Below are 16,196 nucleotides of genomic sequence, written 5' to 3' on the forward strand. Positions count from 1 at the left end.
CATCTCTTCTTCCCCTTTTAGTGGTGCTGGCAATGCTGTTGAGCCCCCTGAAGCCACCCTTTCTCCCAGCTGAACCAGCCCTGGTGTCACAGCCTCTTCTCACAGGGCAAGGGCTTCAGGCCTCATCATCCTAATTGCAGTCCCTGAACCCACTCCACTATGTCCACGGCCTACACATATTTTAGGGATCAAAACTGAAATAACTATCCAGATATGGTCTAATGAATGTGACATAGAAGAATATAATCTCTTCCCTTGATGCCTCTGTTTTAACAAAGCCCAGTCTATTTTTGGACTCTTCTTCTGGGGTGCACTGCTGATTTCACACTATTGTACTATAGCCATAATATAAAAATATGGGTGCCTTAGTTCCTCTTTTCCATTGCATTCTTTCTTTTTCTTGAGAACAAGTTATTCAATTCTTGTGTTAGAGTGAGAAATTTTAATCACTTCCTGCACTGCCAGTGAAACAGCAGTTTCCTTATCTTTTTCAAGGGACATACTGCTTATACATCCCAAATTTCATAATCCTTCTCTAAATGTTCTACTAGTGATATTTGCTCTTCTTCGTCAGTTTTACTATTTCAACTTCTACATACTTCATTGTTACAAAATCATTCTTTTTTCCCATTTATGAACGTTATAGGCATTCTGAACTATCTTCTAATTACATTACAGATACACAGAACAATTTTCCAGTTATCTACAGCTTGCAAAATTTTGTGATAACTACTTCACTTGTAGTTAATTTTTAACTTCACTTCATTATTATTTTTAATGTCAATGGTGAACATCTGTATTAAAAAACCCAAAACAATCTTATCATGTTATGGTCCTTCACCACTCTATAAAAGTGAGAATGCAAACTAAAATAAAAAAAAAGTAAGAGAGCAAACATAAACATATAGATTTGTATGTTCACTAAAATAATATAAGACTACTTTGTGTTTTAAGTGGTAAAAAATATAAGGAAAATTGAAATAAATTCCAGATGAGAGCTAACATGCACTATAATACTACAGACAGTAGTAATATAGCCGATGCCTACTTTTCACAGAAATTAGATATTATTGTATTAAAAAGAGGATGACATAGAAATTGAACCAAAGAGCTGATTATTTAGAATCACAGAATCATAGAATATACCGAGTTGGAAGGGGCCCATCAGGATCATTAAGCCCAACTCCTGGCCCTCCACACAACACCCCAAGAATCACACAATGCATCTGAAAGCATTGTCCAAATGTATGTCTAACTCTATCACACTGGTGCTGTGGCCTCTTCTCTGCTCCATTGCACAAACATCAGTGTGTGAGGAGCCTTTTTCTAATATCTAACCTAAACCTCCCAACTCAGCTTCATGCCGTTCCCTCAGAACCTGTCATTGGTTACAAGAGTAAAGAGATCATTGTCTATCCATCCACTTCCCCTCATGAGGACATTGAAGATTTCAGTGAGTTCTCAGTTTCATCCTCTCCATATTGAATAAACCAAGTGACATCAGCTACTGCTCATAAGGGACTTCCAGACTCTTCACTGTCCTCATGGCCCTCCTCTGGAAGACTCTGGAAGATCTTTAATAGCTTAATTTATATTATAGCACCCAAAACTGCTCCCAACACACAAGGAAAAGCTGCCTCAGTGAAGAGCAGAGCAGGACAATCCCCTCATTTGCCCAGCTGTGATGCTGCGCCTGATGCTCTTGCAGGACATGGGTGGCCCTCCTGGCTGCCAGGGCACTGCTGACCCATGTTCCGCTTTCTGAAAGTCAAGATCCACAGGTCCTTTCCTCAGTGCTGCTCTTCAGCATCTCATTTACCAGTCTATCCACACAGAGTTGCCTGTCCCAGGTGTGGAATCCAGAACCTGTTGGTGATTGACCGTCTCTCTAATTCATCTCTGCAGGGCCTCCCTGCCCTTGAGGGAGTGGACATCTACTTCCATTTTATTGTTGTTGGTAGCCAGACTTCAAGTTCTGCATCCAATATCTAGCATTTATTGCAGCAAATGTTCTACTACCTAAATACTCAGGAATTTTACAGCTATGTTCACAGTATCCAACGAACACAGTATCCAAGCTACATCTCAGAGATAACACTAATAGTATATCATCTTTGATTCTGCTAACTGAAAGGTGACATTTCCTGAGAATACATTGAACAATCACTTTAGAGTAAATTGCTTCACCTAATCATAAGTTCCAATGATTTTTTTCTTTTCTTCTAAAGAAAGACAGGAAAGCATAACTTTATATCACATGCACTGCAATTTTTTTCTATAGCTGTCCTTTACAGAATTTGATACTGTTGTTTTAAATTGACATGTAATCTTTAAAAACTAGTACAGGGTCTTTATAAAGAGAATTTGCATCTGTTATACTTTTCTTTCCCTTTCATTTGCTTTACTCAAAGCAAATAATTACTTGTAAAAAAAACCTCAAAACCTTGAGAGATTTATAAATTCATTATTGTAGAACATAATGCTATGTCTCTAAGAAATTCCCCGTTTGGAGTGTCCTGAAACTGACAGTGAAATATAAGTAAGCTCATGTCACAAGCAGCCTAAAATTATGATGCATGTGGAAAAAAGTATGATCTTTAAATGGTGGACAAGTTCTCTATACACTTCAGTACTATCAGAGGATACTAATGGCTTTTTATTAAGTACAAGGATAAGAAAAAACCCCAAATATTGTAATGAATACTGATGGTGTGAAACTGTTTCAAGTGTGAGTAGACAAGACATCAACAATGAAGATGAACATCCTTTATCATTTTATTATGTAGTTCTATTTCTCCTAAGTACTTTTATCATCCATAACATTTTCATTTATACTTCAAATTATCTGTATTTGCCATGAAGTTACTCTGAGCCTTTGTGTGAAAATATTCTCAGTCTCTATTTTTCTTAGGCTGTGGACTTACAGTGCATATGAAATTTTATGAGGAGGGGATCTTTTCAGAAAATTTTCTATCTATTTTAAAGATACAAGTGCAGTGAGTCTTGAGACAATACAGAAAGCTCAACAATGTTATTTCATCAAAAAGTCATTGGAGGAAAGGTTAGTAATTTTTTACTTGGTTGTTTAACAATTTCCTTGATCCTTTAGTCCAAGATTTTTGTAAAGACAATTCAATTAATATTAAATATTTGCTAATGGTTGAGACACTTAAAGGAAAAGGTCTTAAAACATATGTGATATTGCAAAGTATAATGAACTTCACAGGAAATTGGGAAAAGTTCTTTCTTCATAGATTTATGAAGACAAAAAAAGCATATTTCACCATCAACAATTACAGTTGTAAACAAATAATGGAAATTATTAATGAGAAATTCAATTTTCTTGAAATAGTAGAGACAGTTTTATCAGCAGAACTAGCTGCTAATTTCTCAACATGCAAATTGTTTTCACAAAGTGAAGTGTCTTCTCATCTTGAACCACCTAAGCATTTTATTACCATTCACATATTTTAGGTACATACTATTTGGCATAGCATTTACAAGAAAAGAATCCCACAACAAAACCCGCATTAATTTAATAGTAATTATTTTTTTCACATCTACCTAACAGCCAATAAAATGCCTAAATTTATACTCATGTACCTGCTTTCGTGAAGTGTCTAAAACCACACAGATCTTGCTAAAATCTATATCTATTTTCTATATTTTTCCCAATAATTCCTACTAAAACATAGATATCATCAAATTGATATTATTTAGTTTCTAATGATCACTGGGAAATAGTAGTAATTTTACTAGAAAGTTTATTTTTAAAAGATACCTTTTTTCAGAAACGTTAATCAGATTTTACTAATTACTTGACAGATCAGTTTTGCAATAAAATAAATGTATTTATTTCAAAAATATTTTTTTTTCTGGAGAGCTTGATTTTTTATGGTAAATAAAAGTCTACTTCCTCTCTTCATATCATTATGCATTTAAGCAGTCAGCTTTTTCATGGCTTTACTCACACAAACACATATGAATAGCATCTACTTTGTTTACAACCTACTGATATTTTCATAGCTTCTTGGGTAAGAAACTTTCACTAAAACACTCTCTGTCAGTTGGATCCTCCCATAGAAGAATTTACAGAAGAGCTAATTATTCTTTGAGGGCATCAATGGAAAATCATTGATTTTCAAGAAATCAGTGCTGTTTCCTTTTTTTCCTCTTACTTGAACATCAAATGTTTCCTGAACACAAGGCAACACCAGCCACTTATTGTCCCTAGCAAGTCACTGAAAAAAATTCAAAGGTGTACATATTGAAAGATTCCTTTTTTGTGTCTTCTGTACCTCAAGGGGAAAAAAAAAAAGCTTATTGTTTAACACAATGCCTAAAAAGTCCAACAAATTTTTCAAAATGTGTAGACATATTTCCATACCTTCCTGGGTGTTTGGGGTTTAGGATTCTTTTTGTCTCCCAATACTCTTTGTGGTTACTCAGAAAAGGGAATTTTCTTCTGTTACCATTTATAATCTATTCTGCACACACAATCATATAGGTAACGTGTCGTTAGTTCAAATCACAGCACTCAGCATTCCTACTGTTCCCACAGAAACAGACACAGAAAATACAGAATACTTTCTATTTATATTCAGCCAATAGTCATTTAATGCTTTGTGAAGATGCAGATTTTGAGCAGCTTTACACTTAAAGTGACATTATAACTATTAGCCCCCATTATTATTACCACAAAGAACTTCATAATTTTTATCACAATGTGGTAATTTTTTGTAGTTACGCCTCCTGTACCTTTAGTGGATTCAAGATTGTGTTAAAACATACAACACAAAATATCCCTAATCCCTAGGGTGGATTTTCCATATTCTTTTCCATATTCTTAATGTATTCTCCTTTATGGGAGTACCTCAATAAGACCTTGAAATGAACAAGCCTGTTTCACAGGAGAACCTCCTCCCTTCTTCCTTGTTCACCAAGAAATAATCTCCTTACATCCCTGCTTTGCAAGAACACAAAAGACTACCACAGAAAGTGAACAGAATTGACAATGAGTACCCACTTTTGAAAGAGTGAGGGTGGAGGTAAGGAAGGGAGTTAAAAATTATTTTTGTGCCTTCTACCAGACTCTGACCAAATATGTTCAGGAAAGACAATACTAAGAAATAGAATTATGGTTGGAAAAGCTTATTTGCTTTCTTGTCTTCCTCTGTATCTACACCTTTTCCCAATTTAACAGGCATTCTCAGAGAACTTTGATGCACAAATTAGAATCTATGTTTCTTCTTGTCTACATGTTAAGCATCTAAACAGTGCTGAATAGATTTAAAATCTGAGCAGAAGTCTTACAGATTACTTCCAGCCATAAAAGCAATTAGTCAAAAATTAACCTATTTATAATTCTCTTGAGGTTTAAGACTTTTGTTTCCATTAAATCAGAGAAAGCTATATGAAAGTGAGGTAATATAGGAAGTCAGGTACAATGTTAACTGTACAATCTGATATGATTCCCTACCAATTAATAGGATTTGAATCGTCTTCATTTGCATAAAGCATTAGTCGCTTGAATCCTGCTTATAACAAAGTATGAACTGATAGAAATTGACATTAAAAAATAAATTCCTTGGTGGATGTGTTGGGGGGAAGAAAAGGCAAAATTTCAAAAAAATCCAGTAGTCTGAATTCAGAGGTGGAAATAAAATCATGGTATGCATCATGTTCCCCAGGATAACATGCAGTTTTGTTTTAATTTGAAATTCTGACTATATCGAAAGGTTTCTAAAAATCTCCCTTGACTAATTCTGAAAAAAAAAAAATCTATGTCTATTACAGTTACAAAATAATCACATTCTTAAAAAGCATGAATATCATTAAAAGAAGCATCTATCCTAATGTCTCCATGAACAAGTAAAATAATTCAACAAAACTGTTCAATATCAACAGCAGCAATAGAACACTTTTCCTATATTTACGGCATGTGTATTCAGGGAGAAATTCTATACCTTTTAATTTATACTGTGGGACTAGCTGAAGTTAAAAGGATTTCCAGTAAGCAAATTATTTGCAGCAATAAATATCATTTATTGATAAATGTTTCACTGAGGATAAAATCACATATTAAAGTGCTATTACTTTCATACCCTTACAAAATTGGTTTCTTCAATGACAGGCATTTTACTTGAGCAATACTAAAATTTGAAAACAAAACAAAAACTAAACAGAAGGAGAGCAGTTCACAGAATTGCAGAATTACAGAGGTAACAAGCTATTGGACTTTAGCTTGTTGGATCTACTGTTTAGCTGCCTGGATCTACTCATGAATTTCTCGCTAATGTCTAAAGTACGGATATGTCTTCTAAACACCAACAAACTTAGTTCTATATGATAATGAAGTCAAGTAATTTCAGGGAAAATTAACTCATTTCTGTGAAGGCTATTGGCCTAACAGTCATGAAAAGAAAATACTAGGAACATCAGGGTCCAATCAAACATCTCTTCAACAAGCTATTTGTTCACAATTTTAAAGTGAACACAAGAGACTTAAATAGAAACAGCTGGTGTGGGGTGCTTTCATCTGAGTTAATATTTAAATATTATCTCAGTAATCAAAGATTTCCCTACTTTGAAGACTGAATAATCCAATTTGTGACAAAATGAGATGCAACATAAGACCTCATATTGAATTACTAACTTGACTGAATAAGAATGAAGCATAAACTCATGGTTTACAGCATGTTAAATTCCTTAATTTCGTTGATACATGAAATATCTGTATAATAAGAAAAAGGCAGGCCAAAAGTCCTCTAATTTTTTTATAGTTTATTTTTTGTTAATGGAACATTTCTGCTTTTTGAATTTGTTTGCATTATTGACAGTTATTGAAAATTTAATAGTAATACTGATAAAGTGCAGCTAAGCCAGAAAAAGCTATGTCTGATCTCTAGATCAACTTTCAAAATGTTGTTGTAGCTAGAATTTAAAAAACTGAAATTGTATACTGTAGTTTTTAGTCAAGCACAATATTTTAAGACTTGTTAATACAAAATTAACATTAGATATATCTTTCCAGATTATCATAACTAGAGTTCTGTTCCCTGTATCAAAATAAGTTTAACTTTTAAAGATTTTCAATGTTTTTTTAAATTTATTTTGAAACTAGTATTCTCTAGAACTGTGTGGATTTGAAGAAAAAAGTGTCCTGATTCAACACAGGGTTAATGACCTTATATGTAAACTGCTACTATTAAAAAATTTATTTTTAATCATTAGAACACAAAAATACTTAGAAATAATTATAATTTTAGAAATATTTCAAACAAGCAGGTAGGCATTTTTTTGACATTAAAATGGATTTATATGAAGGAAGAAGTTAATTCTATCATTTAGCAATTAAGATTTATCTTCCATTAAAAATTATCTAACGTTTCTACTGCAATTTTGACTCTTTGTCCCATACATGAAGATTTTCCAAGGTATCCAGTACTGGATGAATAGCTTCTTAATTCAAGTTTTGTTTAGCTGCCAGGGGTGGTTAGTATCTTTCAGTATCAATGTTGTAGAGCAGAGTATCACAGAATAGTAACATTTGGAAGGGTTATCCTGTCTAACCTACCTCCTCAAATAAGATAAGGACCTTGTCCAGGCAGCTCTTGTATACCTCAAAGGATAAAGAGTCTACACTCCCTCTGTGCACCCTGTGCCAGTTCTCAGTCACCCTCACATTGAGAAAGTGTTTCCTGATGTTCAGATGGAAGCTCCCATGATTCAGTTAATGTGCATTACTTCATGTCCCAAAACTGGATCGCTGGGCACCTGTGGATATCACTGAATGTTTGGGATTTTATATTATTTCCAAGGATGGAGACTCCACAACCTCCCTGAGCAACCTGTTCTTGTGCTCAGTCAGTCCAAAGTAAAAAGAAAGCTTTGCTAAATGTGGACAGTACTGTGTCTCAGTCTAAGCCCATTGCCTCATTCTGTGTCATTGGCCACCATCAAGAAGATCCTGGTTTTATTTGCTTACAACCTGCCTCCAGATATTTGCACACATTGAAGAGATCACCCTGAGTTTTCCCCTATGCCAAGCTGAACAGGCCTGTTTCTCTAAGTATTCCCTAACACCTGGAATTTCTCCAGCCCATAAATCATTTTTGTGGCCTTCATTATACTCTCTCTAACATGTCTGTAACTCTCTGATACTGAGGAACCCCAAAGTGAACACAATGTTCTGGTATATAGTAGTCATGTGGCCTCACCAGTGCCCAGTAAAAAGGAAGATCATGTTTGATCTGCTGACAGTCCTTCTCCTAGCCTAAGAAGCTGTTGGTCATCTCAGTTTCAAGTGCCCAGTGGTAGATCATGTTCAACTTGGATACCTCCGTAACCTTCCCTTCAAAACCATTTCCCAGATGGATGAGCCCAGTGTGATTTCCTCCTTTCCTTCCAGGTGTCAGTTTCAGCGTTTTCTTAACCTCATTAGGTTGGTGTCAGACTATTTGGCCTCTAGGCCACTGAGGTCTCTTTTCATGACAGCACAAAGTTCTGGTCTATCAGTTTCCCCTGCCACTTCTGTGTCGTTTGCAAAACTGCTGACGCTATACTCTTCACCCATTCTCCAGAGATTTAAAAAGTATACTGAACAGGGTAAGACAGGATGGGCCTCTAGTGTATACCACTAGCTACTGGTTTCCAAGCAGATTTTTATTCCACTCACTATCATATTCTGGCCTTGTCTATTCAGCTGTCCTTCAAATTATCTCACTGCCCACCTTCAAAACTTATCAACAGCTTGTCTGTGCTAACATCATGGGAGGGTATGCCTGGACCCACCTTCTTCTAACCCCTGGTAATATTGTTATAATTCTGTAAAGAATTCCTAAAAGAAACTGTGTCTTTAATGTCAGGTGAAATAGGCTATGTCAAAAGACATAGTGAAATCTATGAAGACAGTATCCACTGTTCTCCTGTGTCAAACTTGTCCTTTCAACATTGGTTATCAAGTTTGTTAAACATTACTCCCTCTTGGTAAATTCATACTGACTGCTTCTGGTAGTCTTCTTCTTGGTCAATTGGCTGGAAATGATTTTCAGGATCCTTTCCACAGATGAAGAGGCCTGTAGCTCTCTGGGTCTTTCTTACTGACATTCTTGAAGATAGAAATGACACTTATTTCCTGAAGTTCTCAGACACCTCTTTAAATCACCATGCTCTCTTGAAGATAATCAAGAGAGGTTTTTCAGTAATATCAGGCCTCACTCATGGGCACAACTCATGTCCATGTTCATGGATTTATGTATGTAAAGGGTGTTCAAGTTTCCCCTAGCCTGCTTCTCTTTCACCAGTTATATAACTTTCCTACTTCAGATATTGCTCCTGGATTTAGATATCTGGGACTTTTAAAGACCAATTTTGCTAGTAAAGGTGATAGCAAAAAGAGGAGTTCAGTACTCTCAGCCTGTTCCATGTCGTTTTACAGCAAGGTTCCCAACTCATTCAGCATAGGAACATATTTTCCTCTGTTTTCCCTTACATGTTAATATGTTTATAGATACCTTTTTCTTGCCTTTGGCATCAGACTCCATTTCATCAGACACTCTCTCTGGGCTTTGATTTTCCTGCCTGTATGGCTTCATGCTTAAATAGTGTCTTTTTATTCCTACCAGATTACCTGTCCCTATTTCCAGCCTTCATACATTTTTATGTATGAGTTTTGTTGGAACACGTTCTCACATCCAAGCCCACAGATATTTTGCCTGTCTTCCTGCTTGTTGGAATAGACTGCTCTGAGCTTGCAGGACATGAGTTCTGAACATCAACCATTCCTCCTGGGGCTTCCTTCCAACCAAGGCTTTATGTAATGGGATTGTTTCAAGATGAGTGTCAAAGCTCAAGCCAATTCCTGCCCTCTTGAAGTCAGGGTTGTAACTTTCTTTTTGCTCTGCTTCCTCCTTTCAGGGTCCTGAATTCCACCATCTCATGGCAATGGTAATCAAAGTTGCCTTTGACTTTCACAATCCTTCCTTGTGTGAGAGTATGAAGTCCAGCAAAGCACCTCTACACTCTGGTTTCTTTCTCACTTGAGTCAGGAAATCGTCACTTAAGGAATGTCCTATATGGTTTGTGTCATGTTCTGCTGTCCCTGTTCCAGAAGATACTGGTGTGAATGAAGTCTGCCATGAGGATCAGGACCTGTTAATGAAGCTCCTTCCAACTCTTTGTAGAAGGTCTCACCTTGTTCTTCTTGGTCAGGTGGTCTACAATAGACACGTTACACTGTTACCCAAAAGCTCTCAGTTCATCATCCATCTCCAGGAAATCTCCATGCCTTTCAGCTGCTGTCTTAAATAAAGGGCATCTACCTTTTTATCTTCCTGCTCTGTCTATCCCAAAAAGTATCCCTAATAACTCAGGTTGAAGTACTCCAATCATAAGCTGTTCTACTACATCAAAATGATTCCAACTAGATCAAGGTTCTGCCACTCTACACAGATGTATCATATTTTTTCCCTCTGCTACATGTGTTACAATACAGGTCCTTCAGACAGGTATCCCTGATGATTTCCTAGAAGATGCTTAGGGGTAGAAAAAAAAAATTTTGGTATTTCATATGGTGTTTTAAAAGTGAGTCATGATGTAAACAATAAGTTTAGGAAAATTTTCTCAAAGATCTTTTGAAATGAACAGAATTTTATTTGGATAGACATATAACATAGGAACAGATAATCATTTCTTCCAAATCACTAACAATTCTTCACTCTATTCATATTTCAAATTTAGAAAGAAGAGAATTGCTGTGAACAGAAAAAATCTACCTTTTACCATAAGATTTCAAATATTTATTGACCTTAATCAACATATTAGTAGTGAGACCAATTTACAGATTAGTTTGATACAAATTTATTAACAAACATTGATCCCAACTTTTCTCTGTTTCCCATGAGTCACACAGCATTGTTATTTGTATAACAGAGATTATATTCCTAATTAATTTTGTTTAATTAAAACTTTACTACTAAAATATACACTAGTTATTCCTCATTATACAGGAGCTTTTAAAACTAAACTCTAGATACAAGACGCATGAGGAAAATGTAAGCCAGAGGAGTTAGCTTACAGACTAAAGGTCAAAGTTTTATAAACAGCAGAAGGAAAAATTTCTGTCTGCTTGGATATGATGGTAATAACAACACTTGGCAACATTTTTTAAAAAAATTTTGCTTACAAAGTAAGCGGTGAGCATGCATTGGAAGCAATAAGACACTCTTGTCTCATATTTTGAGTACTGAATGGAGGCATAGCTGAAGGGAGATAGAAATTACCTTTAATTAATTTGTCAAATGTAAATATTCCCATGAAAAAATAAATGAAAACTCAGGGTTATTCACAAGGAAGCACATCGGGGCAACATAATTTTGAACCAATATTTATGATTAGCAAAAAAGTACTAAACAGATCGGAGCCTCTTCTATACATACCTATTTACTTTCCTGTTATCTTGTTAGACGGAGTAGTTCATACACTTTCTAGAATTTAACAAGCAAGTAGCAGAGTGATTAAGGCTCAAGAGCTGATGACAGTGAACTGCATGGTCACATGAACTTATCATAATGAAGAGCAGTTTTGAAAGAAAGCCTGGACAAGTTGGAAGAGGGTGCTATCAATATAATTGATTGATAATTGAGGGTGCAAAATTCAAATTTGTATTTAACAAAGCCAAATGCAAAGTCCTGCCATGACATTACCAGAGAGCCTAGTCCAGACTAAAAAGTGTGGGGCTGGGGAGAAGCCTTGCCAGAAGGGAGTGGACAACAAGCTGAACAGGAGTCAAAAAAGGCAAATAGGATCCTGTACTGCATCCCCAGGGGCATTACTAGCATAGATATCATGATGATCTCAATCATGCTTGTCAGACCATGCGTGGAATATGCCATATTCATTTCTCAATCCCACAGTTGGAAGGGACACAGTTGGAAGAAAGACTGGAGCGGCTCCAAAGAAGGACCACAATAATAATCAAACAGCTAGAGAATCTGCCCAAGCGGGCAAGACTAAAGCAGTTAGGTCTCTGGTGCCTGTAGAAGAGAAAATTCCAGGGAAAACTGATCACAGCATTCCAGTACCTAAAGTGTGGCTACAAAAATCAGAACTTTATAAAAATCAGTGATAATAATTATCACTTGTTAGGGAACAACAACAACAAAAAAAAGTGTATCTTTATTTTCAAGTTTAAAATACCATTTGCAAATCAGTTTTCTGTGTAACATGGTCTAAACCACCACATGCTGAAAATAAAATAAACCAGGATTATTTAGTTCCCAGTTACCTGCAGCTAACAGGCTGCATGTTGCAAACCAATTGTGCTGTGTGACTGACTCAATGCATCACAACTTGGTCTGATAAATCTTATTGGCTCAGCTACAGCATAGTACTTAAGTGTAGTTAAGCAAACATGCAGAAACATGCAGACTACATATATCCCAACAAGGAGATTAAATGAATAGTTTCTCTATCACTCAGAACTCTGCAGGCAGGATGATGCCAAATAGATCAGAAAATTCAGACTGATTGGATCTTAGAGGTCTTTTCCAGCCTTAATCAATCTATGACTGTGTAAAAATATGACAGACCTGTCAGTGAACTGAACTGATAATTCCTGAGCTGACACTTGTATCACATTCCACATATTATTTAGGATTCCTGTCTTCCCTGCCTTTTTTTCTCATTATACAGAGCATGAGATCCTGCTTGACTTCTGTCAAGGGAGCTTATAATATTTCATATTCTATCAGAAACAAATAAATCCATTAATGGAAAACCTGAACTTCGCCTTCTATAACAGGTTGAATGTCTCGAGATAAAAAGATACCTAAATAATTTTAGATTTCTGATATTAGTCACTCTTGTCATATTAGAGGGGACACCTATAACCATGTTTTGTTTACATAAAACAACAGTCTCCCTAGCTGATTTCTCAACAGAACTTCAGCAAGAAATTAAAATTATGGGTCTTACTGCAGCAGATTTCTCTGATGACAGTTAGCTAATTTTCAGTGCTTGAGAACTTAAAAAATATTTTGACAACCAGCAGTGAAAGCTTTCAAGTCAATTCCACTTCTATAAAAAACATGTCACAACTTTTTATTATGGTTCATTATCATGGATGTTTATGATGTCTATTAGATAATTTTTGTACTGTGAGGGTGGTGTGATACTGAAATATATTGTCAAAGGAAGTTGTGGATGCCTCAGTCCTGGCAGTGTTCAAAACCAGGACGGGTAAGGTCTTTGGCAATTTGGCCTACTGAAAGATGTCCCTACCCATGACAGGAGGGTTTGGATGAGATTATTTTTAAGGTCCCTTCCAACCCTTGACATTCTGTGATTCTATGACTTCTTTTGATTAAGAGGAATGAGCAAGTCTGATTTATTGCAAAGTACTGTCCAGTTTATAACATACTGTGCTTCAGGTCTACTTTCACTTCAATATTAAACAGTAATGAGATTATATTCAAATAATCACATACTAAATAGGGAAGAAATAGTAAAATTTCTGTGCAAAAAGGTACATATTTTATTTAGTGTGAACATCATATACAATCCAAGATATTGTAATTTTCACCAGACAAATAGTCTGATTGATTTCAAGGCCTATATCTAAAAATAAAGGCTGATCTTAAAGTTCTAAAGCTCAGACTTATTGAGTATCCCTGCTGTTACATCCTGCAGCTTCATTCCTTGTAACAATCCAGCACAATAATGCCTTGAGCAGTCAGGCCACATTTCAGGCACTAAATCACTCTCTAATCTCTAATCTCTTACTTAGTCAATTGTATACCTGCAATATATCTTCCTATGACCACCCGTACTTGCATATATATGGAATTCTGATGCATATAAACACTTACAGATGGAAAATTAGTTCTCATTTCTCATTTCCTGTCTCTCAACACATTTGTTGCCTTTGTTGTTTTCCTTAGTGATAGCTGAAGTTAATTCCTTAAAATTAGACATTCAGTTCTGTTTAGTAATATTTAATTCTAGCCCGTTCAATATATTGCTCCAAAATCAATGATTTTGAGGATTTTGTTTAGCAGTTGCCTGCATTTATAGATATGTATGTCACTAAAATATGTCAAGCCAGATCTTCTGTATAGTGTAATCCTGGGGCCTTCTATTACAATTTCCCTAATGGGAAGAAAAATTATATTCTGTTATGCTTCTGCAGCATGAGGTCTAAGTATTAATTCACTTCATACTTCTTAATTTCACAAAAAAATGTATGTCTTCAAACAGGAAACGTGTTTTATTTAAATCCTACAGAAATGTGCAGATGTCTTAATTCATCTTTCCTTCAAGCTCAGAATAAAAAAAAATTGTTTCCAACAATCATTCCAATTTGTTTTTTGTTTTCCATTTGATAAAACTGGAAATTTCTCACTTTTATTTTCATCCTAAAATTAAATCATACCTCAGACCCAGATCAACCTTGTTTCCGATATCAGGCCCCAGATGCACGATACTGGCCCCAGATGCTCTTGATTACCAAGAACAGTATTTGAATTAAAATTTTATTTTTAAATAGAGTATACATTAGTTTATTGATGATATATGCAGGGATGCATCCAACATAGCAATTATTATTTAGTTTTATCTGTTTAAAGTTACAGTAATGGGAAAGGAATCAATAGGCTCAGATGGGTATGAGATCATGTTTCATCCCTAATAGATGCCTAACTAAAGACTTACATACAAAAGTGAAAACTGTGAGAATGATTTATCTGAAATTCTTATTGACACATTTTCCAGTCATTTATGACAGATTGTGAGTATGTCTAACTAACACCTTCAAATAAAAAAATACAATGCTTTAGAGCAATAATCCATTTTTAGACATAACCACATGAAGTCGTTGCCTACCTCACAACTACTATTTGTGGGAATACTTCCAGAGGATTAAAAACACTGTGTTATCGTCCAAATATATATAACTGGTTTGCTCTAGGAAAAGTACCATTCAGGTATTTTTCTGAAAACTGATTACAATCTGTCAATATATGCTGCAGGCTGAGGTTACAGTTTATGAGATTTACTTTGTAAGAGAAAATAAAAACAAACTCTTTACAAAATAAAATTCAAGGAAGCATTGGTATTGAGAGGTCATGAAAGGGTCAATATTTACAATTTGAAGAATTTAGTAATAAGTAGTTATATTAGTTTTACTATATTAAGAATTAGAATTTAACTTAAAAAGCAAGAGGAGTCAATATTCTGCTAGGTCTTGCTGCAAGCCTTGTTGAAGTGGAACATATATGTGCCCAGGAATATGTCTTAATGACTGTGATTTCAAATGGAAAAATTAATTGGACATCTTGGGACAATATCAAATCCAAATGGGGAAATAAAGTAGGCAGGAAGAAAGTGAATTAAAACAAAATAAATTAGACTTCCAATGATCTTTGGTTCAAAAAGTCAACCACCTAGAATCAAAGGCAACCACAAAATAGAATAATTTAAAAAAATATATCATCCTCGTAACCCCTAGATGGGTTATGGATTTCGTTAGAATACTGTTCCAGAATTATTCCAAGATTCCTTTATCAAAGATTTATCACTTTTATGAAATGATCTGGAGAAAGGGATCAAATGCACCCTCAGCAGGTTTGCTGGTGACACTGAAGTGGGGCAGTGGCTGATCCGCCTGAAAGCTCTGCTGCCATTCAGTGGGACCTTGATCAGCTGGAGGGTTGGGCAGAGAGAAACCTGGTGAGGCTCAACAAGGGCAAGCACCAGGTCCTGCACGTGGGGAGGAGCAGCCCCAAGTGCCAGCACAGGCTGGGGCTGACCTCCTGCAGAGCAGCTCTGTGGAAAAGGACCTGGGGCTCCTGGTGGATCACGAGCTGTCCATGAGCCAGCAATGCCCCGGTGGCCAGGAGGGCCAATGTCATCCTGGGGTGCATTGGCAAGAGTGTGGCCAGCAGGTCGAGGGAGGTGATCCTCCCCCCCTCCTCAGCCCTAGTGAGGCCACACCTGGAGTGCTGTGTCCAGTTCTGGGCTCCCCAGCACAAGGGAGACAAGGAGCTACTGGAGAGGGTCCAGTGGAGGGCCACAAGGATGATCAGGGGTCTGGAGCTTCTCTTCTTAAGAAGAGAGACTGGGCCTTTTTAGTCTGGACTGAGAGGGGATCTCACTAGTGCTAATAAATATCTCAAAGGCACGTGAGCATGGGATGGTGC

General features: G+C 36.1%; 1 protein-coding gene across 20 annotated transcripts in view; it reads right to left on the minus strand.

Annotated features, from left to right (window-relative positions):
* Positions 1 to 16,196, minus strand: part of PTPRD (protein tyrosine phosphatase receptor type D) — a 1,155,490-nt gene that overhangs the window by 930,492 nt on the left and 208,802 nt on the right. The gene's annotated exons all lie outside the window — the stretch shown is intronic.

This window comes from Passer domesticus, chromosome Z (assembly GCF_036417665.1).
Source record: "Passer domesticus isolate bPasDom1 chromosome Z, bPasDom1.hap1, whole genome shotgun sequence".
Taxonomy (NCBI): domain Eukaryota; kingdom Metazoa; phylum Chordata; class Aves; order Passeriformes; family Passeridae; genus Passer; species Passer domesticus.